The sequence below is a fragment of the Rhinolophus sinicus genome, chromosome X, assembly GCF_036562045.2.
Source record: "Rhinolophus sinicus isolate RSC01 chromosome X, ASM3656204v1, whole genome shotgun sequence".
NCBI lineage: Eukaryota > Metazoa > Chordata > Mammalia > Chiroptera > Rhinolophidae > Rhinolophus > Rhinolophus sinicus.
The window spans coordinates 39,129,021-39,154,965 of record NC_133768.1 but is presented as its reverse complement, the minus strand read 5'-3'; the positions used below and the strand labels follow the sequence as shown (position 1 = coordinate 39,154,965).

General features: G+C 40.2%; 1 long non-coding RNA gene, 1 other non-coding gene and 1 pseudogene across 3 annotated transcripts in view; all 3 read left to right on the top strand.

Annotated features, from left to right (window-relative positions):
* Window positions 1-6,932, top strand: part of LOC141569710 (uncharacterized) — a 67,566-nt gene extending 60,634 nt beyond the window's left edge. The window contains exon 4 of one of the 2 annotated variants that reach the window (XR_012493474.1): window positions 924-6,932. This is a non-coding gene — a long non-coding RNA (uncharacterized LOC141569710). Of the gene's footprint in view, window positions 1-243 lie in introns of both variants that reach the window. The other variant, XR_012493473.1, reaches the window with a different exon arrangement.
* A 7,065-nt stretch (window positions 6,933-13,997) lies between these two features.
* Window positions 13,998-14,071, top strand: TRNAM-CAU (transfer RNA methionine (anticodon CAU)). The gene has a single exon. It is a non-coding gene; the product is annotated as a tRNA-Met (tRNA).
* An 8,828-nt stretch (window positions 14,072-22,899) lies between these two features.
* Window positions 22,900-25,258, top strand: LOC109437466 (double homeobox protein B; annotated as a pseudogene).
* Window positions 25,259-25,945: the final 687 nt, after the last annotated feature.

Sequence of the window (25,945 nt, the reverse complement as noted above, 5' to 3'; positions counted from 1 at the left end):
CCAGGAATTTTTTTTCCCAAATCAAGTTGTCCTTTCAATCTTAGTTGTGGGGGGTACCATTCAGCTTCAAGTTGTCCTTTCAGTCTTAGTTGTGGAGGGCGCAGCTCAGCTCCAGGTCCAGTTGCCGTTGCTAGTTGCGGGAGTCGAACCGGCAACCTTGTGGTTGAGAGGACGCGCTCCTACCAACTGAGCCATCTCGGAGCTCAGCAGAAGCTCAGCTCAAGGTGCCGTGTTTAATCTTAGTTACAGGGGGCGCTGCCCACCATCCCTTGCGGGACTCGAGGAATCCAACAGGCAACCTTGTGGTTGAGAGCCCACTGGCCCATGCGGGAATCGAACCGGCAGCCTTCGGAGTTAGGAGCATGGAGCTCTAACCGCCTGAGCCACCGGGCTGGCCCCAGTTTTAATTTTTAAAGTACCTGTTTCTATTTTTTTTCTGAGGATTGAGGATGATAAGGACAGTGATTTTTGGCTAACAGGCAACACGTTACAAAGTTCCTTAATTACGGTCCCAGTAAATTGAGTACCTCTGTCAGTAGAAAGGTAACTAGAGAATTCCCAAGTAGCAAAGATAAAAATCTACTGTTCTTAGCCACAATAAAAGCCACTGCTTTCCAACAAGGGGAAACTTTTGACCATTCAAAGAAAAGGCAGAAAACAATAAATATATATTCAAACACCTGTGAGTTATATAAAGTCCATTTGTAAATGTTCTAAGGGTCCCTGAGAGTATAGTTCCTGGCCATGTCCCATCTTTATAGCTTTTCTAGGGCTGTGAGTCTAGCAGGTGAAACATTCACTGGAAACCTCCTCTACTACCTGATTAAAATTTCTCCACCAATGTTGTCTCAGAATAATTTAAGTTTTCTTTGCTGTGATGAATCATAGTGTGAAAACTTTTTTCACCAAATTCCATTTCAAAGAGTTTGGAGAAACAAGCATCTGTCTAGGAGTCTTCACAACACACCTGACTGAAGAGTACATCCAGCTTTCTCCCAATATGTTCAGAACCTGGTGCTTGTGACTTCAGTTTGCACAAGATTTCACAGAAGTGATCTGGAATAACCAAATTATCTTTAATTTGTTGTATTAATTGTATTTGGGGTGAGAGAAATGCCGTGGAGAGGAGCAGGACACCTAGTAAAGCTCAAATTTACTCACTGTGCTTAATGTACCAGCAGCAGTTAGGAAATTCAATTGTGTCCATACCATGTGGAAATTTTGGACCACACCATAGCTATATTTGCAGTCTGTATATCTTAATTCTTTTGTCCCTTAGACTTAAGCAAGCTGCTAGGTTTAAGCCATGCCTATAAGTTTGATTAGTTTTGCTGACTTGACTTTAGGAAAAGAATTGGATTTGATAAGATCTTAGAAAGTAGTGAAAGCAAACTCAGCTTGAAAACATTTTTGTTCAGTCTTAGATATGACCCATGTACAAAAAATTTTAAGTCTGGGTCTTGGAGAGTAGTTTCAAGGAGATCAGAGTGAAGCATGAAAAATTCTTTGGTTCAAGTTAAATGATCGTGATCTTCTCCCTCCTCTGGTAGAGGGAGTCAGATAGCTAGATTAAGAAGCACGACACCTATGTATGGCGATATGAGCTGGGAATAGAAGCAACAATTCTCAGGAAGTGACGCCAACTTAAATATGGGTAGAATATTTGAACACATATTTCACCAAAGAAAATATACAGATGGCAAATAAGCACATGAAAAGATGCTCAACATCATTAGTCATTAGGGAAATGAAAATTAAAACCACAATGAGATAACTCTGCATACCTATTCAAATGGCTCAAATTAAAAAGACCAACTACACCAAGTTTGGCAAGGATGTACAGGAACGAGAACTCTCCTACACTGCTGATGGGAATGCGAAATGGCACAAACACTTTGGAAAACAGTTTGGCAATTTTTTAAAATGTTTAACATAGACCTACCACATCATCTAGCCATTCTACTCCTAGGTATTCACTCAAGAGCAAAGGAAATATATCCATACAAAGAAATGTACACAAATTTCAGAGCAGCTTTATTTGGAATAGCCCAAAACTGAAAACAATCCAAATGCCTATCAACCCGTGAACAGATAAACAAGTTGTAATATATCCATATAATCAAATGCTACTCAGCAATAAAAAGGAATGGATTATTGATATACAGAACATTGATGAACCTTAAAATATGCTAAATAAAACAAGTCAGACTTAAAAGGCTACATACTATAGGATTCCACTTATAGACACTTCAATAAAATGCAAACTAATTCATAGGACAGAAAGCAAGTCAGTGGTTGCCTGGATATGAGGCAGGAGGAGGTAGAAGGGATTACAGGAGCCAACCTGGAGGATCTCCTCTTGGAAATTTGAGCAACAAAATAAACAAGGATTGTGTTGGATTATAACCCATAGAATAAAATAAATATACACCTGCTTATAAAAAAAAACACAACAAAAACCTAAGTTCCCAGAAAGATTAAATGGGAAAAAAAATGGAAAAAGTAAACATGGTCAAAATGGTAAATTTTATGCTATGTATATTTTACCACAATAAAAAGAATGGACAAAAATATTGTGATTATGTCAGAAACACTTGGCCCCTTCTTTTGTGTCATTCTTGACTTCTTTTTTTCTCTCACATGCCATATCAAACCCATTAGAAAATAGTCAGTGATCCACTCTGAACATGAGACACTGACAAAGGCTATTACATATTTATAACATTTATAAGATCTCACTCCCATTTTAACTTCCCTTGTGCACAGTAAGTGAAAATATCCATAGTTTCCCTCTAGCATAAATTCTCTCATATTTCTTAAGGGACCAGGAATCACCAAAGGCTTTCCCACAAACCTTGCATTCATAGGGTTTCTCCTCAGAATGTATTATTCTGAGCCTTCAGAGTGAAGTACTTTTTCCACATTGATTATACTCACAAGGTTTTTCTCCAGTGCAAATCTTTATATGACTTCTAAGGGATACGGAACTAGCAGCATTTTCAGCCTAACATTTCATAGAGTTTCTCCCCCATTTCATATTCTCTTCTGCTTGTTAAGGTAAGAGCTTGTGCTGGAAGCTTTTCCACATTGATTTCATTCATAACATTTTGCTCTACTGTGAATTCTCATGTATGCCTTAATGGATAGGCTTACACTAAAGGTCTCGCCACATTAAATACATCCAAAGGATTTCCTCCAGTGTGAGTTATCACATGATTCCTAAGACAAGGGAGATCCCTGAAGACTTTCCCAAAGTTATTGTATTCATAGGCCTTCACCCTGGTGTGTATTCTCCTGTGCTGAGTAAGGTTAGCCTTCATGCTGAAAACTTCAAAAGAAATATTACATTCTTTGGGTTTCTCTCCAGTATACAGCCTCCCCTGTTGATGAAGAGATGAGTGATGACTGGATAAATTCTTCTATTCACTACCTTCATAGGAATTCTCTCCTTATATGTCTGATGGATATTATATTCTTTAATGATTTTTCTGGGCATGTCTATGGTTTGTGCCTTACGTTTTTGGGTTTTTTTCAAGTTGAAAGGGTGACTCTTCTGCCATAGGGCTCTATCATACTCATTATTTTCATGCAGAGATTTTCTGGTAATTTTTAATGCTGACTTGCTTTATAAACACTCAATATCTGATTCAAATTAATGGAAATATATTAATGGGAATATTTGTATATAAATTCCCAGTGTTGGGGGGACATGTTTTGAGCTATTTTAATATTCATAGTATCTTTTCTGAAACACTGTTTTCTCCTAAGTGAATTCCACTTACCTAAATGACTTTCCCAGTTCTTTTGTTTTTTTTAATTTTTTATTGTGGAACTGTGTGTTTCTCCAGGGCCCATCAGCTCCAAGTCATTGTCCTTCATTCTAGTTGTGGAGGGCACAGCTCACTGGCCCATGTGGGAATCGAACCAGCAACACTGCTGTTCAGGGCTCGTGCTCTAACCAAGTAAGCCATCCGGCCACCCCTGACTTTCCCAGTTCTTAGATGGTGTATTAGTTTCCTGTTGCCTCTTTAACAAGTTACCACAAATTTAGTGGCTTAAAACAGCACAATTTTTGTTTTATCTTAAAGTTCTGGAGGTTGGAGTCTGAAATAAGTTTCACTAGGCTAAAGTCAAGGTGTTGGCAGGGCTGGTTCTTTCTGGAGGCTCTGAAGGGAGAATCTGTTTCCTTACCTTTTCAGCTTATAGTAGATGCCTTGTATTCCTTGGCTGTGTGTAGGGAGCGGGCTGTAAGCTAACAAGGGCCTTGCAGCCTGCAAGGTCATTCCCATGGGAAGCCTCGCCTCAGCATCTTCCCAGGAAGAACAAGATAATACTAATGCAGCCACAGACATACAAACTTGCCAATACACAAAACAGAATGTTCTACTGATACCTGCTTGTTCTGCTAATACTTGTTTGTATAGACAACTGTTCTAACACTGTATGTAAACTGTGTGTGAAATAAAGACTGCACCACTGCTCCGCCATCCGTGGACGGTGGACCTCCCGATCCCAGCCTTCCTGTCTCTGTGTCTTTTTCTCGATCTCCTCGCCTTTCCCCCTCAAGCCGAGCCCTCCCGGCTGCGTGGGCAGCAGCAGCTGTGCGCCCTTCCTCCATCTTCAAAGGCTGCTTCTGCCATCACATCACTTTCTCCCCTTCAGCAGTCAAATCTCCTTCGGCTTTCCCCTTATAAGCTTACTTGTAATTACATTTAGGGTCCATCTGGATAATCCAGCATATCTCCCCATCTCAAATTCCTTAACTTAATCACATCTGCGAAGTCCTTTTTCACCATATAAGTGAACCTTCACAGGCTCCAAAGATTAGGACCTGGATATCTTTGGAGGCCATTTTTAAGTCTACCACACGTGGCTTTTGTAATTCAGAGCCTTTCCAATATTCTCTTAATGTAAAGGACAAAGAATCATCCCTTGTGAATTTTACCAAACTCAGGTCATTGCACAGCTGTTCCCCAAATACGACCTGCTGAGAGGGTGACCGTGGGTGTTTAAGTAAACCCCTAATCTGGAGCACACTTGACAAATATTAAAAATGTGGAGTAAGAAATGCCAGAATAAAGGTTTAAAAAGTCAACGTGGGTATCAAAATGTACAAACTTCCACTTATAAAATAAATAAATCATGCGGATATAATGTACCAAAAGAAGTCAGTATGGCCAATATAGTTTTCTTCCAAATCAAAGTACAGACCCTAAATTGGGGGTAAAATGCAGTTAGGAGCAAAGACAGACTTTGAGAACCTTGGTTATATGGGCACAGTGGCAACTACAGGGATAAAGTGTAGACATTTTAGAAAATTTACTAACAATAATTCTATGACAATTGAAACTGATGTTGACAAAAAGAAGTTATTATCAGAAATCCCCAGTGGGGAAAAATTGAGTCCATATGAAAATGTTACATTTACATGATCAATAGGTCCTCCTCTGAGATTACACTGGGTTTTCATGGTTCATGTCCTGCTCATGGGGAAGAGTACATGATGTGGGACGATTGTGCAGAGGATGGTAAGACTTCCCAGGAAACAGCTGCCAACATTTTCACCTTCAGCAGTTCTAAAAACAGACAAATATGACTGTAAGAGCATCAAATGAGCTTACTAAAGTTCTCACCAATCCAATAAGTCTTTCAAAAGGGTCCCAAACTCAAATACCCATTCTGTACCCCCAATATACTGAGGATCTCTAATATCTGAAACTCATGCCCAAGCTTAGATACACATTTATTTTTATTATTGGGGACTATTGGAGAACAATGTGTTTTTCCAGGATGTCAAGTTGTTGTTGTTTTTTGGTTTTTGGTTTTTTTTAAATCTAGTTGTGGGGGGCTCAGCTCAACTCCAAATCAAGTCATTGATTTTTTCAATCTAGTTGTGGAGGGCGCAGCTCACTGGCCTATATGGGACACAAACTGGCGACCTTGGTGTTATGAGCACCGCCCTCTAACCAATGAGCCAACCAGCCACCCACTGGTGGCTCAGCTCCAAGCTCGAGACATTGCTTCTCACTGGACCATGTGGGAATTAAACAAGCGACCTTGGTGTTATGAGCACTGCGCTCCAACCACTGAGCAAACTGGCCACCCACCCATGGCTCAGCTCCAAGCTCAAGTTGTTGTTTTCAATCTAGTTGTGGAGGGCACCGTTCACTGGCCCATGTGGGAATTGAATCAGCAACCTTGTTGTTAAGAGCTCACGCTCTAACAACTGAGCCATCCGGCCGCCCCTAGATATACATTTAAGGAACCATAAACCTTTCAACAATAAACAAAAAACCAGTTAAACATACAGGTCTTCATTTTCATAGTAAAGTCGTTAGACAAGCCCCATGATGCTAAGGATCATTTCTGTCTCATTGTATAGAGCATATAAAATGTATTATATATGTTGGATTGAGGTTTGCAAAATAAGTTGTTTACTAGTAGGGACAGAACTATGGCTGCACATGTGTGAGACTAATAAGAGTGAAGTAAAAAGCATGTTTTTGTGTGAAACTGAGCATAACAAAATTGATTGATAAACACATTTACCAAACAACTTCTGGTTATCATCTAAGAGGTAAAAAAACTCCTGGCAAACAACTGGTTATCACCTAAGAAGTAAACAAGTCCAAGGAAAAGAGGATAAAAGCAGAACTCCAGAACAATGCTGTGAGAAGTCTGACTGGGCGATCTGACAGAGTCCTCTGCAAGGTGCAAGCCACCATACTCTGGGACTCTCCGAAGTTCTTCCTTGCAAGACCAGCTTGCCTCAGACCCGTCGTGGGCCCACTCGTTTTTCCCGGATCAGAAACCTTCTCTGTCCCGATTGACTCTGGGACTTGTTTCGTTACTAAATTCTATTATATCCTGTATAAACTTCTGTGCCTCTGGAGGGACATTGGCTCCCAAATAAAGCTGTGTTGCTCACTCTATCTGAACCTGTGTGCCGGGACTTTGTTCCCCACTCACATCATGAATACCACACAGGGACATAGGGCCCTGCTGAGGGGTTAATGTCCCCTTGACTTTGCTCGCAACACTCATATACTGGTGTTTTACCAGTCCCCAGCCCACATTCCAGAACACAATAGGTGCTTAAGAAATACTTGCCCCATAAATGACTAAGTTAAGGAATGATGCTATTTGTGCATACGGTCACCAGATTGCTGTAGTTCTTCAGTGTCACATCTCTGCATGAGATCCTCTGAGAGATCCAACAGGCCCTACTCCTTCCCAGGGGAAGTTTTAGCCGTATATCGTACCGGAAGGCTACTGATTCCAGTAAAATCACACTGATTCTGCCTCCGTGAGATGCCATCTCCTCTAAAGTTCATAGGAGGGAGAATGAGGTGATAGCCTTGTGGTGTGGAGACCTGATCTGATTCAGAGGACATTTAGATGGGTCTTCTACTCTAAGGCTCAGTGTCCACACTCATTCCCAAGGCAACTTACCATATCCAGTCTCAACTCTAATAGCACCTCTAACACATGCCTTAGCATATATTTCCAATACTAAACTCTGAGTTCTTCCAGACTTATTTCTCTTTTTCCAACATTGAGCACAGTCCCCAAAACAATGCAGGCATGGGTGAAACACCGAATAACTGAAAAAATTATTTCCCCAGTAAGAAAATTTATTTTTTTGAAACAGACATTTTTATCTCCTTCTGTAGTGTCGACCACAGCACTAGAACATGATGCCTAGAGGAGGCCAGTCAGCCTGGGTGAGGGGTTGCCTGGGAGTATTTCCGTATAGTGCCTCCCTACCCACAAGCAGCCCAAAACATGACAAAACACGATCAGGAATCCAGGTAGTGACTGCTGCAGTCTGTTTTAGGAAACTCCTAGCCAGGCAAAGGGAAAATGTATACCTTTTGGAGAAGTATCAAATTCCTACTCACCTGTGACAAATTTATCATCCACACAGAAGCCATTATTTCCTCCCCTGTGTCTCTTTCAGAAGACAGGCAGGCTGAGACAGTGGAGCCAAGAGAATCCAGACTTCCCACATTTCAGACACCAGCCTGGATCCTGCCACATACACTAATTTTGAGCTTCTCCTCTCTCCCTACACATTCACACGCTGCTGTTGTAAGAATTCAGGGTAGTCATGTATCACCCAGCATCAGAAAAAGAAGACTGGGCCTCGCTATCCATGAGGAAGAGAGGAATAGTTACAGCTTGAGATTAGAGCTAGTCAGGTCAACCTCATTCCCCTTTGATCCAGTGAAATCTGGAGTCGTTTCATCACCAATCATCAACCAATAATAATGTGACCTAAATCATGGCTAATGGCAGTGGACCAGGCTACACATGGGAAAGCCTTTTAAAATGGAAAGTGCTCTATTATATTCATATTAATTTTTAAATACCATTTGCTGGAGATTATCTGAGAACTTTACCTGCATTTGCCCATTTAACTCATAATAATTCTGCCAAGTACACATTATTCCTACCATTTAATAGCTGAGGAAACTTAGGCACAGAGATGATTATTAACCTAAGATAGACATGGTTATTAACTTGCCCAGTGGGCAAGTGGCAGAGTCAGGATTTGAATGCAGCTGTGTGTGTGTCCAAAGCCTAAACTCTCCTAACTACTACATTTCTATAGAAAGAAACTTAAAATGTTAGAATTATTGGGGATGATGTTTTCCTTAACATACCTAGGAGGTGGTCATACAATCTTGCTAATTCATGTGTGGTGTGTAGACCAGAAGCATGACCTGGGAACGTGTTAGAAATGAAGACTCTTGAGCCCCAACCCAGACCTCCTGAATAAAAATGAGCATTATCCTAAACGAGATCCCCAGGTGTTTCGGGTGCATGGTTAAATTGGAGAAGCACTGGGCTAGAACTCTGCGATACACCGCAAAGTATTAAAGCAAACAACCGGTTCCAATCCATTCAGATATCCTGGAGCGCCTCCTGCTGGCAGGACAACTGTGCTTCAGGCACCAATGCCTGGGTTCAGGCCCTTACCTCTGGCTCATTCATTTAGTAAACCATTCAGCTATTTAATCAGAACTTGCTACATAAAGGCACTGAGGAATCATCAGTAAACAATCACAAACCATAGCTCATATGGGGAACTTACATTTTATGGGTGGAAGGCAGAAATTAAACTAATAAATTATATATCATTTGGTGTTAAGTTCTGTTGGAAAAATGAAGCAGGCTGTACATATCGAAGAGTATTTGTATTGAGAGGCAGGACTGATTCTGAGCCAGGTAAGAGACATAATTACTTTCTGAGCAGAAAGATAAATAACCATTTAACTGAGCCCTATAAATTGAGACCTGGCTTGCTCTGCAGATGGAGAGGGCCAAAACTACTTGAATCCAGAACTTCCTGGTTAGGTAAATTGGAGTTAAACAAAAATCGGAAATCTCTCCTGATATTTTGCAAGATCATGACATTCTAGTTCTTTCTAATGTTTTGAGGTTATTATGCTAAACAAAATAAGTCAGAGAGAAAAAGTCAAGAACTATGATTTCACTCACATGTGGAATATAAAACTTAAAGCAATAAACGAACAAGACAAACAAAGAAACAAGAACTCATAGACACAGACAACAGTTTAGTGGTTACCAGAGGGTAAATCGGGGGGGGTGTGGTAGAAGAAAGTAAAGGGAGTCAAATATATGGTGATAGTACACCTGACTCTGGGTGGTGAACACACAATGCAACATATAGATGGTGTAGTGTAGAAATGTACACTTGAAACCTATATAATTTTATCAACCAATGTCACCCTAATAAATTTAATTAAAAAGTAAAATAAAAGAAAAAGTCAGGGGACTGTTTTGGGGACAGATCCAGGAGTGCAGTTTCCAGGCTCTCACCCTCACGTGGAAAGGTGCTGGCTCAGGTGGTAAATGGCCATCAACTGTGATTGGATGGCCATCAGCTGTGGCTAGTTCACCGTCAGCTGTAACCAGTGAGCCATTGGCCACTAATATAACTGCCGTGGCTATGCTAGCAGAAAAATGAGGGCTAGCATGAAGATGGTGGCTGAGCTAGCAAGCGCGGATTGCAGTTAGCACGGTGGATTGCAGATCGTGTGGATCCTGCTTCCTGTGTCTCCAACCCAGCTGCCAGTGAGAATATAGTGGTATGACTCCTGTATCTATGGCTCCATGGGTGTTCTTTATGGCCTCGTCATATCCTGCATTCTTATGTGGGGAGCGGAACTAGGACCCTGCATGACGCCCCACGTGACAACTATTATGACTCGAGACATAATAGCCAAATACAAGGTGTGAACCTGCTTCTATACCCCAATATTTCTCCCCCTGGATTATTTTGAAACAATTCCCAGGCATCCTATCATTTCCACTTAAATATATTTAATGTACTCCTCCAAATAAAAACACCTTTGATGGGGTGGCTGGATGGCTCAGTTGGTTAGAGCACGAGCTCTCAACAACAAGGTTGCTGGTTCAATTCCCACATGGGATGGCTGAAAATGGCGACTGGACTTAGAGCTGAGCTGCACCCTCCACAACTAGATTGAAAGACAACGACTTGGAGCTGATGGGCCCTGGAGAAACACACTATTCCCCAATAAAAATAAACTTTTAATGTGTATGCATGTTGTGCAGGGCGACCTGTGGGGTCTCAGCTCCCGCTCCCCACATAAGAACACAGGATATTGTGAGGCCAAAAAGGAACACCCATGGAGCCATAGATAGGGGAGTCATATTATTATACTCTCGCTGGCGGCATCTGCCTCTCTGCAATCTGCAATCCACACTCCACCGCTTGCTAGCTCAGCCACCATCTTCTTGCTAGCCCCCATTTTTTGCTAGCGTAGCTACGGCAGTTATATTAGTGGCCAATGGCTCACTAATTACAGCTGACGGCCAACTAGCCACAGCTGACGGCCATCCATTCACAGTTGATGGCCATTTACTACCTGAGCCAGCACCTTTCTGGAAACTGCTCTGTGGGGCTCTGTCCCCACAACATTCCAAAGGTTTGAGGCATAAAATTCCCACATGGGATGGCTGAAAATGGCGACTGGACTTAGAGCTGAGCTGAGCTGCACCCTCCACAACTAGATTGAAGGACAACGACTTGGAGCTGATGGGTCCTGGAGAAACACACTATTCCCCAATAAAAAAAAAAAAATTTAATGTGTATGCATTAAAAAAAACCTTTGAAAATAATTACTATAACATCATTACCACACCTAAAAATGTTACAGTTCCAGATTATCCACAAATATCCAGTGTTCAAATTTCCCCAGTTGTCTCATACACTTTTTACTGAATTGTTTGCTTGAATCAGGAAGCACATAAGGCTCATACATTAAAATTGGTTGATATAGTTCTTAAATTTCTTAATCTATATGCTTCTCATCCACCTCTTTTATCCCTCCTTGCATGTATTTGTTGGTGAAAAGAGATAGTCTTGAAGAAGTTGCAAATTAATGTATTTGGAATGAATTTCTAAATGCACCCCATGGTGTTATTTTAGATGTTCCTCTGTTCACTATATTTCTGGTAAATTGGTGGTTAGATCTATTAATAAGATTCCAATCCAAAGTTTTGTCAAAAATACTTCATAGGTGGTGTGACTAATGTGCTTCCATTAGGTTGGGATGTCAAATTGTCTTTTTTGTGTGATTTTAACAATAATTGGTGGTTATTGCGTACTTTCACTCAAAATGCTTTGCAAAAAAATGATATTCTAATTCTATCATGCCCTCTTCTTCATTTATTAGAAGATCATTTCTATAAAGAAAACCTTTCATCAAGAATTTGGTTATCCTGAGTCAAAGGTAATATAAAGCAGGCAGAAAAAAATGTTTGATTCTTTCCCTTTATTTAAGCAGATTTCAAATTAACAAAGTGGTTTACTAGCACCTCCAAATGTGACCTATGAATTGTTTTTGGATCACTGTGAACTCCTAAATTTAAACATATTTCATGCACTTCAATCCATTGCAGTTATCCCTGCTGATGCTCAAAGTGTCCCATCTTTCATCAGTGGAAACTTCTTCAATTGGTTTCTGAGTTATTTTAACATGGCTATAGCAGTCTTTGAAAGCTTCCTTGCTAGCTGGAATGACCAGATGTGCCAATATCATTTTATACCCTTCCTTCTACAGTCCTAAAGTCAGTCATTTTGCAAAGGAGGCCTAATTGCTTTCAGTGGGTAATGGTATGGATAGACTCCCACCCAATAGGAATGGTCATTGCCACTGCACTATTTCTAAGTCTTTTTAGTGGACAGAGCTAGGAAAATAAGTATTTTTTAACCATAAAAGACATCATGAGTCACGTTGATACTTCTAATTCAAATTTAGGTCAATATTTTTCACATTCTTATCAATCTTATATCTGTGTAGTAGATTGAATAGTGGTACGCCAAAATACACGGGGCAGTCTCAAAATAACAATACCAACACTACTGCCACAAATACAATTACTAGAAATAGTTTAAATTTTTGCAGGGTTTTTGTTTGTTTGTTTGTTTGTTTGTTTAGAATATACTCTAACTGGGATGTACAGTAAAATTTTACGCACTTAAAAGAATTCTTTTCTCTGTGGTTATGCTACCAAATTGATAAACAGTAGATCCCTATGATGTCTAGTTTCTTTATGTAAATATGATTATATTTTAAACATCATCTGATTGAGTATGTCAATGTAGTAACTACAGTTGTCCATGGCAAGGAGGCAGTATTTCATCTGCTATGAGGGATATTAAAGGAGAAACACATTTTTTTCCTAGAAGCGAGGAAAGGATGTCAAACAAAAGTAACGTGAAAAAAAAAAGACAAAGAAACTAGTCCTTGAAGTAAAGGCACCATTAATAAGGGAGAGTAGTAAGATATTCATTTATTGAAGCTTCAAACTATTATCTTCCACTGTTGGGAATAATGCAATATCATTTCACTCTTATGCATTACAATCATCACATATATATAAATGCACATATAAAAAAACAGACACTGCATGGTGACTATTTTTGGAACAAATCAAGAGTCTAAGTCACAAAACGCATAAGTCGTTTGTATCTAAACTGTTAATTTATACTGGCATGAATGTCACTAAGCATACTAACATTTTTAAATGTTAGTATCAAAAATCTAGTTTCAGGAAGGAAGAGACTTCTGGAATGGCTAAGTGAGGAGCTTGGCAAATCCCCTCCCCAAAAAGCAATTACAAAAGTGGAAAAATTGTCAAAACAACCAATTAAAGACTCTGGAAATTGACCAAAGTCATACAACAAATTGAGAAGTACTTATTCGAGAAAATCCTCTGAATCTCTGTAAGAACCATGGGAGTCTGTTTTGTTCTAACCTGGAGCTTTTCCTATCCCCTCCAGCTCTGAGAAACAGAAGTTTCACCAGGAATGAGCAGACCCAAAGTAGCTTTACTGCAAAAGGGGGCTGATTTTATTTAGAGCAAAGTGAGGAAAATCCCATGCCCAACGGCATTATCAAAAACAATAGTGATTTCAGTGGGTAACAGTCAGGAAATGCCAACATCACTAGCATCTCAATATTGATTGGGGCAAGCAATAAATCAACAAGTCAGTCATAAATTTAACAGGGAGATCCAGGGAATGAAGGAGACGGGAAAGATCTTGATGAGATCCTATTTATCCTCAGTGGTCTGGAAGACTGTGCACAAAAGGAAGACAGAGCACCTGAAGGAGTAAAAATCAGGGTAAATAAAATAGATTTGACATCTCCTCTTAAGTTTTCTAAATTGTGTTTCACAGTTGAAGTAAAAATTATAACATTGTTTGATGTGGTTTTCAATGTATGTAGAAGAAATAGTTAATATTTAATTTTATAAAAGGAAGAGGATAAAGGGACTTAAAGGAAGGTAAGGACTTTGCATTTTATTCTACTGGCAAAATGGAAAAATAAAATGTGTTATATACACACAATGGAATATTGTTCAGCCATAAAAAGGAATAAAATACTGATAAATGTTACAACGTGGATGGATGAACATTAAAAATATTATGCTGGGGTGGCTGGTTAGCTCAGTTGGTTAGAGCGTGGTGCTCATAACACCAAGGTTGCCGGTTCAATCCCCGCATGGGCCACGGTGAGCTGCGTCCTCCTTTTAAAAAAATACATATATATACATATATATACATGCATACATATATATATATGTATATATATATGTATTATGCTAAGTGAAAGAAGCCAGACACAAAAGGTCACATATTGTATAGTTTCATTTATATGAAATGTCCAGAATATACATATCTATAAAGACAGAAAATAAGTCTGTGGTTGCTTCGGGCTGGAGTCAACTAAGGAGTGGGCACATGTGTTTGATTTGGGGTGATGAAAATATTCTAAAATTAGATTGTGGTGATGTTTGCACAATGCTATGAGTATACTAAAAAAACATTAAGTTGTACACTTCAAATGTGTGCGTTTTATGGCATGTGAATTATATCTCAATAAAGCTGTTTTTGAAAACATCATAAATTTAAATTTAAAACACAAAACTACAAAACTTTTAGAATAAAAAGTAGGAGAAAATCTTTGGGAGCTAGGGCTTTTGAAGATATGAGATCAAAAGCATGATCCAAAAAAGAAAAATAACAAAGTGGACTTCAAAATTAAAACCTTTTCCTCTACAAAAGACCCCGTTAAGAGGATAAAAAGACAGACTGGGAGAAAATATTTACAAAACACATATATGACAAAGGACTTGTATCTAGAGTATACAAAGCACTCTCAAAACGCAAGTTTTTAAAAAAACAATCCAATTAGAAAATGAGCAAAGGGTGTGAAAAGACAACTCACCAAAGATGATACATGGATGACAGAAGCACACGACAAGACATTCCACATCATCAGCTATCAGGGAATGCAAACTAAGGCCAGGATGTGATATCACTACACACCTATCAGAATGGCTAAAACTTTCTAAATAGTGAAAACACCAAATGTTAATGATGCAGAGAAACCGTCACTCATACATTGCTGGTGGGACTGTAAAATAGTAGAGCCACTCTGGAAAACAGTTCAGCAGTTTCTTGTAAAATTGAACATGGATACAGCAATTGCACTCTTGGGAGTTTATTCCAGAGACATGAAAATTTATGTCCACACAAAAACCTGTCCACTGATGCTCATAGTAACTTTGTCATAACCCAAAACCGGAATCAGCGCAGATGTCCTTCAACAGGTGAATAGTTAAACCGTGGTCATCCATACCACGGAATACCACTCAGCAATAAAGAGGACTGAACTACTGATATACACAACAACTTGGATGAACCTCCAGGGGCTTATGCTGAGTGAAATAGTCAATTCCAAAAGGTTACATATTGTATGATTACATTTAAACATATTAATGAGCAAAGGACATGAAGAGGCATTTAACCAAAGAGAATGTAAATAAGGGCAAATAAGCACATAAAAATTTGTTTCACATCACCAGCCATTAGGGAAATGCAAAGTAAGACCACAATGAGATACCACTACACATCTATTAGAACAGCTGAAATAAAAGAGTGACAATACCAAACGCTAGTGAGCATGAGGAGATATTGGATCTCTCCTACAGTGCTGATGGGAATGTAAAATGGTCCAGCCACTTTAGAAAATAGTTTGACAGTTTCTTAAAGACATTAAACATATTCTTACCATGCAACCCAACCACTACACTCCTGGACATTTACCCTAGAGACATGAAAACTTAAATCCATACAAAAACCTGTACACTATTGTTCATAGCAGCCTTGTTTGTAATAGCCAAAAGTTGGAAACAACCTAAATGTCCCTCAATAGGTGAATGACTAAATGCACTGTGATGCATCCATACCGTAGAATACTACTCATCTATAATATCCATAAACACAGGAGCTGAGCAAGGCTTTTGAGGACAGGACATTGTGGACATCGCTCATTCATAGGGTTGCCACGAGTTGGAGCTGACTCAATGGCATGGACCAACAACAATAAAAGGAATGAAGTATGGATACCTGCAACAACTTGGATGGATCACCAGGGTGTTGTGCTGTGTGGAAACAAAAGTGAGTCTCAAAAGGACACCTACTGCACAATTCCATTTATAAAACACTCGCAAAATGACAAAAGTATAGAAATGGAAAACAGATTAGTGGTTGCCAGGAGTTAAGGATAGTGGGAAGTGGGGTGGTGCGACTATAAAAGGGTAGCATGAGGCAGATCATTACAGTGAGAGAATATTTCTGTATTGTGGTAGAGGTTACTTGAATCTGCACATGCGATAAAATAGCATAGAACTATATACACACACTGCTCTGATTATCAGTCCCCTTTGTTTGATATTGTACTATAGTAACATAAGATTTAACCATTGCAGGAAACTAGGTGAAGAGTATACAGCACCCCTCTGTGCTATTTTTGCAAATTCTAGTGAATTTGTAATTATTTTTAAATAAAAAAAAAATGGCCCAGGTGGTTGGAGTGCAGTGCTCCTAATGCCGAGGTCGCCGGTTCAATTCCCACATGGGCCAGTGAGCTGCGCCCTCTACAGCTAAGATTATGAACAACAGCTCTCCCTTGACCTGGGCTGCTGGGAGCAGCAAGAGGTTGGCCTGAGCTGCCATGAGTTGCCATGAGCTGCTGTGAGCCGCTGTGAGTGGCTGACCGACTGGCGACCGACTGCCTCAGCCGGGGGGAGCGCAAGGCTCATAATACCAGCATGGGCCAGGGAGCTGTGTCCTACACAACTAGACTGAGAAACAACGGCTTGAACTGGAGTGGGGGGGGGGGGAGACGAAAGAAAGAGGGGAAAAATAAGGAAGGCAAAATACATTCTTAGAAAAACAAAGAGTTTTTTTGCTGCGTGACCTGAATTACAAGAAACAGTAAAAGAAATTTTAGAATTTTAGTTTTAAAACATTATGTTTTCGAGGCCATGTTGTTAGGTACATACAGGTCCTGGATTATAACTTTCCGGTGAGTTGTTCATGTTCTGTTGCAAAATGTACTTTAATTAGAGCCATCCATAATTGACAGACATTTAGATTGTTTCTAATATTTTGCTGTTACACACAATGCTGCCATGCATGCTCTGGTAATACTTTGATACATAATTGTGCTAATATACCTGTAGGATAAATTCCTAGAAGTCGAATTCCTGGGTTAAAGAGTAAGTGTACTTTAAATTTGTAAAAAATATTCCGGATAAAGAATGTTCTGGAGACAATGGTGGTGATGGTTGCACAGCAATGTAAATGTACTTAAAGCCCCTGAAGTACAGTTAAAAATGGTTAAAATGGTAATTCTATTCTTATAAAACTGAAGGCAACAAAGGAACAAGACAAGCAAATAAAGTAACAAAATCTCATAGACACAGACAACAATTTAGTGGTTACCAGAGGGTAAGGGGGGTGGGGGGTGGGAGATGAGGGTAAGGGGGATCAAATATATGGTGATGGAAGGAGAACTGACTCTGGGTGGTGAACACACAATGGGATTTATAGATGATGTGTTACAGAACTGTACACATGAAACCTATGTAGTTTTGTTAACCATTGCCACCCCAATAAATTTTAATTAAAAATAATAACAAAAAATAAAAAATGGTTAGAATGGTAATTTTTAGGTTATGTACATTTTACCACAGTAAAACAAAATAACACTTTTTTATAAAAGATATACCTATGTTTACTCCCCAAACAACGTGTAACAGTATTGGCTTCCCCACATATCTGTCAGTTGTGGCCAAGGTGGAGATGAGCCTCTCAGACTCCTTCTCAAGAAAGGACTCATTGCCCAACTGTGAGAAGTGTGATTGCTTGAGAGTCTCCAAGTTGTTAGCTCTGACGGGGTTCACCTCAGCTTTAGCGCCAAGGTGCCACTCATCTCAGGATTGTCTCCAGCCAATGACTGAGCAATGGGGTGGTTCAAAGGGCTAGCCGGGACTCCTCTAACAAATAATTTTCGCTCTGTAGCTCCCCATGGGGTTAGCTTCAACTTTGTTAGGCTGGCATCATGTTCTGACAGCTCCCTCTGCCCAGTCCTGCTTCCCGCCTTTCACAGGTTTTACTGCCCAATAAACCTGCACTTCTGACTGCACCTCAGTATCTGCTTCCTGAAGAACTTAAGCTGCAACACCCACAGTATATTTATTACAAATCTTTCTGGTCTTTTCAAACCTGATAAATGAAAAACAGCATTTCATATCTTTATTTTGCATTTCTCAATTACGATTGAGAAGGCACACATTTTCATGTATTTAAAAGTGATTTGTATATCTATGAATTGTCTCTGTCTAGTTTCTTTTATTTCTTTGTTTTTCAATTACAGTTGACATTCAATATTATTTTATATTACTGTCAGGTGTACAGCACAGTGGTTAGACATTTATATAATTTAAGAAGTGATCCCCCCAATTAGTCTAGTACCCACTTGGCAATATGCAAAGATATTAAAATACTATGACTATATTCTCTGTGCTGTACTTTACATCCCGGTGACTATTTTGTAACGACCAATTTGCACTTCTTAATCCCTTCATCTTTTTCACCCCCAGTTCCCCGACCCCTCCTCCCATCAGGCAACCATCAGTTTGTTCTCTGTATCTATGAGTCTGTTTCTCTTTTGTTTATTTATTTTGTTCTTTAGATTCCACATATAAGTGAGATCATATGGTATTTGTCTTTGTCTAACTTATTTCACTTAGCATAATACCCTCTAAGTCCATTTATGTTGTCACAAATGGTAAGGTTTCCTTTTATCATGGCCAAGTAATATTCCATTGTATACATGTACCACACCTTTATCCAATCATCAATTGATGGGCACTTAGGTTATTTCCATATCTTGGCTCCTGTAAATAGCACTGCAGTGAACATAGAGGTGCATATATCTTTTTGAATTAGTGTTTTTTATTTCTTTGGGTAAATATCCAGAAGTGGAATTGCTGTGTCATAAAGTAGTTCTATTTTTAATTTTTTGAGAATTCCCATACTGTTTTCCATAATGGCTGCACCAATTTGAAATCCCACCAACAGTGCATGGGGGTTCCCTTTACTCTACATCCTCACCAACACTTGTTGCTTGTTGATTTATTGACGATAGCCATTCTGACATGTGTAAGGTGATATCTCATTGGGGTTTTAATTTGCATTTCTCTGATGATTAGTGATGTTGGGCATCTTTTCATATGTCTATTTGCCATTTGTATGTCCTCTTTGGAGAAATGTTTATTCATGTCCTCTGCCCATTTATTAATTGGATCATTTGGGGGGATTTTTGGTGTTCAGTTGTATGAATTCTTTATAAATTTTGGATAGTAACCCCTTATCAGATTTATCACTGGCAAATATCTTCTCCCATTCAGTAGGTATTCTTTTGGTTTTGTTGATGGTTTCCTTTGCTGTGCAAGAACTTTTTAGTTTGATATAATCCCATTTGTTTATTTTTTTTCTTTTGTTTCCCTTGCCCGAGGAGATATATCCAAAAATAATATTACTAAGAGCAATGTCAGAGAGTTTATTGCCTGTTTCCTCAAAGGAGTTTTATGGTTTTGGGTCTTACATTTAAGTCTTTAATCCATTGTGAGTTTATTCTTCTATATAGTGTAAGAAGGTGGTCCAGTTTCATTTTTTTTTTGCATGTATCTGTCCAGTTTCCCAACACCATTTATTGAATAGACTGTCTTTACCCCATTGTATATTCTTGACTCTTTTGTCATAGATTAAATGACCATATAGGCATGGGCTTATTTCTGGGCTCTCTATTCTGTTCCATTGATCTATGTGTGCCCTCCTATTGTAGTTGAGCCTTGGTTGCTGTTTGCACATCAATGGTAGGGATTGACCTTCTGGCTGATTGGTTGTGAGGACTGGTCATGACTACAGTGGAAGAGCTGTTGTGTGTGGGCTGACCCTATGGAGCAGGATTCACTTTGGCAGGGCTCTGGTGCCTGTCCAGTCTGCCTTTTGGGTGTGCCTTTTTGTGTCAGTGCTTGGGTGATATTCTGTTATGGTATGAAGCCCACCACTAGGTATGTTGGTTCTGGGGCCTCTTGGGAGGGGCTCCCGCGCAGGCTAAGGTCTTTTGCTGCCTGTGACCTGCCCGGGGCTACCTGGTAGGAGATACAAAGCAATGTGTGGTTTGCTGCTGCCTGTGCTGGACCTGAAGGCAAGTTGGAGAGGCCATGCTGTGAACTGAGGCCAGCTGCCACCAGTACTAGGCCTGGGGAAGCTCAGCAAAAGGCCCAGCATACCCCAAAGCCTGCTGCCACCTGCCAGCTGCCCATAAGGCTCACCCACTTAAAGATTCTCAGGTGGTATGCAATTTGGGTGAGACAGGGCCTGAGGGAGTCATTAGGTTGGTGCAAGTGGTGTTCACCAGGCTAATACAGATTCAGGTTTGGTGCCAGTTCTGAGCTTGGGCTAATCAGCAAAAGGCTCAGAGTGCACCAATGCCAACTGCCACTCACCTGAGGCCCATGGACCCCGAAAGCTGTCCAAGAAAGACTGCAGCACAGATTGGGTCTGGCTGCTGGCCACCAAATGTGCCTCTGGTGGCACGGGAGATGAGGCTGACTACTTATGACTGAAAGAGCCTCCTTCAGTACACAGGGCAGGGCTGGCTGCTCCTGGCCGAAAGTACCTCCAGTGGTACACAAGTTGGGTGGGACAGGGTCCCAGGGAGTCACCAGGATTGAGTGAGCAGAGCTCACCAGGCCAATGCAGATTGAGATTTGGTCATGTAGGAGGTGGGCTCAACACAGGAAAGATGGCACCTGCTCACAGGCTGTATGGGAGGAGGGCTCTACACAGTGACAATGGTGGTTGTCCCTCAGTCCTCACCCTGAAACCACACAACGCAGCCTCTCCCTGTATGTTTCTGGCACCTCCTGTGTTGCCGTCCCTCTGCTGGAGGCTACAGCAAGTGGCTGTGAGTTAGTCTTTGTGTGGGCCCTTTAAGAGGACACCTGGGATTCCAGCCACCCTCTGTCTCACCTCGTCAGATTTCCCTGTTGGTTTTCACAGCCAGATATTGTGGGGGCTCCTCATCCCAGCACCAATGCTCCAGGCTGGGGAGCCTGGTATGGGGCTGGGGCTCCTCACTTCACAGCCAAGATATCCCTCCCAATTCTCAACCACCACACGTGAATGTGGGGCCAGCCCATTAGGTGTCTCCACTCTTTCTACCAGTCTTGACGTGGTTTCTTCTTTATATTCTTAGTTCAGCTAGTCTTCAGATGGTTCTCCAGGTCAATTGTTCTATAATTTAGTTGTAATTTTAATGAGGTCATGGGAGGAGACAAGCATAATATTTACCTACTCTGCCATCTTGCCCCAGGCTCCTGTTTAGTTTCTTCTAAATTGTTGGTCTATTGTATTTATTTGTAGGAGCTTTTTATATATGAAGTAAACCAGCCATTGATTGTATCTGTTGCAAAAATTTCAATTTGTCACTTGGCTTTAAGGTTTTTAAAGTTAATCATGTATGCATAAATTTTATGTACACAAATACCTATATAGTCTCTCATGACTTCAGAATTTTATGTCATTAGAAAGGACTTCACTCTAAGAGAATAATTAAAGAATTCTCATTTGTTTTCTTCTAGTACACTGATGGTCCCATTTTTACATGTAAATCTTTAATTCACCTGGGATTAACTCTAATGCAGAAAGTACAGGAGAGGGAGATGGCCAGTTAGCTCAGCTGATTAGAGTACGGTGCTCTTAACAAGGTTGCCGGTCCAATCCCCACATGGGCCACTGTGAGCTGTGCCCTCCACAACTAGATTGAACAACTCCTTGACTTGGAGCTGATGGTCCTGGAAAAACACACTTAAAATAAATAAACGTTAAAAAGAGAAGAAGAAAGTAAAGGAGAGTTCTAATTTGTTTTTTGGTGAGTGCCATGAAATATTTCCTTCTGCAGATGAACTGGTATGCTTTTTCCTCATAGACAATACAGTCACATAAGTGAGCCAATTTTCCTTTTTGCTATGGCTATAGGAAGATCAGAGACAAATTGACAGCTAAGTTCAGAGTGAATTTCATACCTACATTCCAATTTTCCCTCATGTTAATCTTCTACTTGCCTTATATTTTCTGTTATCCTACTTTTATTTTTCAATTTTATGAGATGTATTCTTATCAGGTTCCAAATATCCAGTGGAAAATAAAGTAGGTGTTGAATGAACAAATAAGCTATAACTAACTCATCTGGGCCTCAGTCATTTCAGTCATTTCTTCCTCTTCTTGGGTAAAGGCAAGACAGATCTCTAGGCCAGAGCTAGGGGAGGCCTGAAGATTGAAGGTTAGATGGGGTCATGGGGAGAAAAAAATACACACAAGAGACATAATCTGCTTCATATATCTCAGAAGCACCAGCATAAAATTGCCCACCTATTAGCAAGGTCAGAGGTCGCCAAGGAGGCCCACATACCTATGTATGATTGTGTAGAGCTGACATGATTGGGGTTGACAAACTTTTTTGTAAAGGACCAGTTAGTAAATACTTTATGGTTTTCAGTCCATATGGTCTCTTCAGCAAATACTCAACTCTGCCCTTGTGGCATGAAAATAGCTACAGATAATAAGTAAACAAATGAATGTGGCCATGTTCCAATAAACTTTATTGTTGGACACCGAAATTTGAATTTCATCAAATTTTCACATAAAATACTCTTTTTGCTTCTTTCAAGCATTTAAGAAATGTAAATAGTATTCTTAGCTTGCAGGCTGTAGAAAAACATCACGGGGTGAAAAAAAAAAGAAAAACATCAAGTGTCAGCAAATCAGGGGACATAGTTTGCTGACCCCGATGAAGAGCCTGGATGAGGAAGTTTGTTATTGGAAGTATGTGTACAATTATCGCTTGATACTTGATTTATAATGCAGTGACCTCCCTTAGATCCATAAATTATACTTCTAGAAATTTATCACAAGGAAATAATCATAGTTGCACACTAAAATTTGAAAGTAAAGATTGTTATTCCATCTTGGATTATAACAATGAAAAAAATGGACACACATAAACATCCAATAATAGAAAAGTAGCTCAACAACCTAAGTCCATCCAAAAGATGGAATGCTATGCAGCCATGTCAACGATTATCATGTGACCTGGAAAGAGAGAAAGCAAATGTGGTCAAATATTAACAATTTGTGAGTCTAAGTCAAGGTTGTGTGGGTGTACATTGCCAACTTTTCTATAGGTTTGAAATATAAAAATGAAGTTAGAAACATGGTTTTAAGAAGTAAAAAGTGTTTTCGTGAAATGTAAGTTAATAGACATACACAGACCCATCTCCAGCTCAAAAGAACTCTGTGTTCTCCCTGTTAAATAAAGATAATAAATGTAACACCCTTTTCACAGGAAAACTATATAATTTGGTAATATTTGTCTAAATACCTAGTGTCTGTTTCAATCACACTAAATGTAATTTTAGCTATATGTAACATGAGAAGATTTACAAAAGAAAAATTAATCTCAATGTTTTTTTACAATCATCTTGTTCTAAGGGCAAAGAAAATTTTCACCTGCTTAGGTTTTGAACACCTGGGGGGGAAATCTTGCTTTTATACATTAAACACACAAATTACCTGGGAAGAGTTCCCTGGTAAGGGTGGGTACTCTAGGCCCTGTGAGCGGGAATAGCATTTGGGCAATCCAGACATCGGGATTCTCCTCCAGGCTCAAGCCTGGACTTGCTGGGTTAGATGTTATTATTTGAAAATCTAACATGGGGATTGGTAAGCCTTGTGTCTTGAAGAGCTGCTCAGCTGCCAGCTTGTTGTCTCTGTGGAATCCAGGTACCTCTTCCCGAGATGGGTTTGAACAGCACTGTAAGTGGCATACTACCAAAAGAAACATGGCTAGACAGGATTGTTTACAACCAGAGTCAAAAGGACATCCTCCAAAAATGGTTTGAACACAACCCTTACCCTGATATAGCTACTAGGGAACAGCTGGCCAAGGAAACTGGCATTCCAGAGTATAACATTCAGATTTGGTTTAAAAACCACAGAGTAAAACAGAGACAATTAGGAAAAAATCCTTATGGAAAAGATCCTTAGGAAAAGATCAAACCCAGGGACAGGACCAGCATAAGCCTTGGACTCAAGAATACTTACCAAAAGAAGCCAGACAAGACCAGACATCCATCACAAGATCTCAATCAAACATCCTAGTTCAAGTCTTTGACAGGAACCGATTCTCTGATATTGCAACCAGGAAAATACTGGCGAAACAAACAGGCATTCTGGAATCAAAAATTCAAATGTGGTTTCAGAACCAAAGATCTCTGTCCCCAGGGCAGAGCAGAAGTGAGCCTGTGAATTCCTTGTTAAATGGCCCAAGTGGGACACCAGACCTGACAGCTCAGCAGCACCAAACTGACCTGTCCACTCTCTCAGGCTGGTCTCATCATTTTCCTTCTTCCAATTCTTTCAGCAGGAACCAAACATTTCTACCTGCTCTTCTCCCATCCCACGTTTCCTTCGTCCCTTGTGTGAGCCGAGGACCAAGTGTCACGACAGTGCAGCCCATGTAGGTTGTGCAGGAAGAACTCACCCTCCAGTCGGATGCTTACAAATTACTTGCCAATACCACTGACTCCAGGAGGGTCCTTTCTGATACTCACACTCCTCTCTGAACCCCAAACCAAGAAAAATGCCAGAATCACAAAGAACAGACTGGCACAGCAACACTGCAGTTGAAGGACTATTGTCAGCCTCATCCTGAGCACAAAAAACACCAATTACAGGACCTGGGTCACGTGGACTTATCTTACATTATGCAATGGTGGGAGGAGTGCTGCCAGGCTCTGATTGCAGAATGGGATCCTGGAGAAGGGACACATTGACCCACTATGGCCACAGCACACACAGTCAGCTGCAGAACCTTCTCATCCCCTCAGTCAATCGCACCAATATGTAGAAATCTCAAGCCTTTAGGTCAACTCCCACAATCCAGATTTTCAGGGAAAGATAGTCCTGAAAATTTGAGTTCTGTTCTGATCCACAGAAAAAGGACACTCCAGGACCCCAGCTGTGCCTCAGTGAAGATTTTCAGGCTGTGTTCCACATGATGCAAAACAAAGCTCACTTTCACGAGGAGGAAAACAATGTCGTTCTCAGAACCTGGTCCAGGCCTCCTTTCTTTGGAAGCAGAATCTGTGCAATTTAAAGGACGATGAACAATTAAATCATCCTGTTCCGTACAAGACTAATGCAGGGGGCAGGAAAAACCACTTGCAAATCCAAATAAAGGTTTTACTCTGTATTGTGGGCAGTGGTTATCTTCTGTACTCACTTCACTGAGCTTGCTTCCAAGCTCCATACTGCCTCCATACCATGGGCACTAGGCAGTGTACACATCTGCTGAATCCTTACCAACAAAAGCATTTTACTGATAAATATGACCTCTTCCCTGTAATCACGTCCTCCAGTCTGGAAAATCTACGAACTGTAACCAAATCCAGGTGAGAATAGGTAAAGGGACAATCTGGCACTTCTCTCTTCTGGCAAATGTGAAGGCAAACTTGAAATTAGTTTGTCATGCAGAAAATGAAGGGATGCTGTCTTTCCTGATGATGTGAGTTCATGAAAGTAAGCTTTCTCCTAAAGCTCTGAGGGTTTGAATTGGGAACTAGAAGCTACCTTAGTATCCACCACTAAAGGAAAAATTAAATTAGGATAAATCCATAATCTTGAGTATATTTCACTTATAATTTTCCTTGAAAAATTGTAACATACTTAAAACACACAAAAAATTACAAGGAAAATATAATAGCCATACCGCACAGTCACTGAATATAGTCTAATGATGTTAATACTTCCACATTTTAGGGTTTGTCATATAGAGAGTGCCAAAAATATGTATACACATTTTAAGAAAGGAGAAAACTATTAAAATTAGGTTGATAGCAACCACTCTGAGCACCTGTCATTGCAGAAGTCAAAGGTGACTTGCATTCATCTTTTGTTAACGGT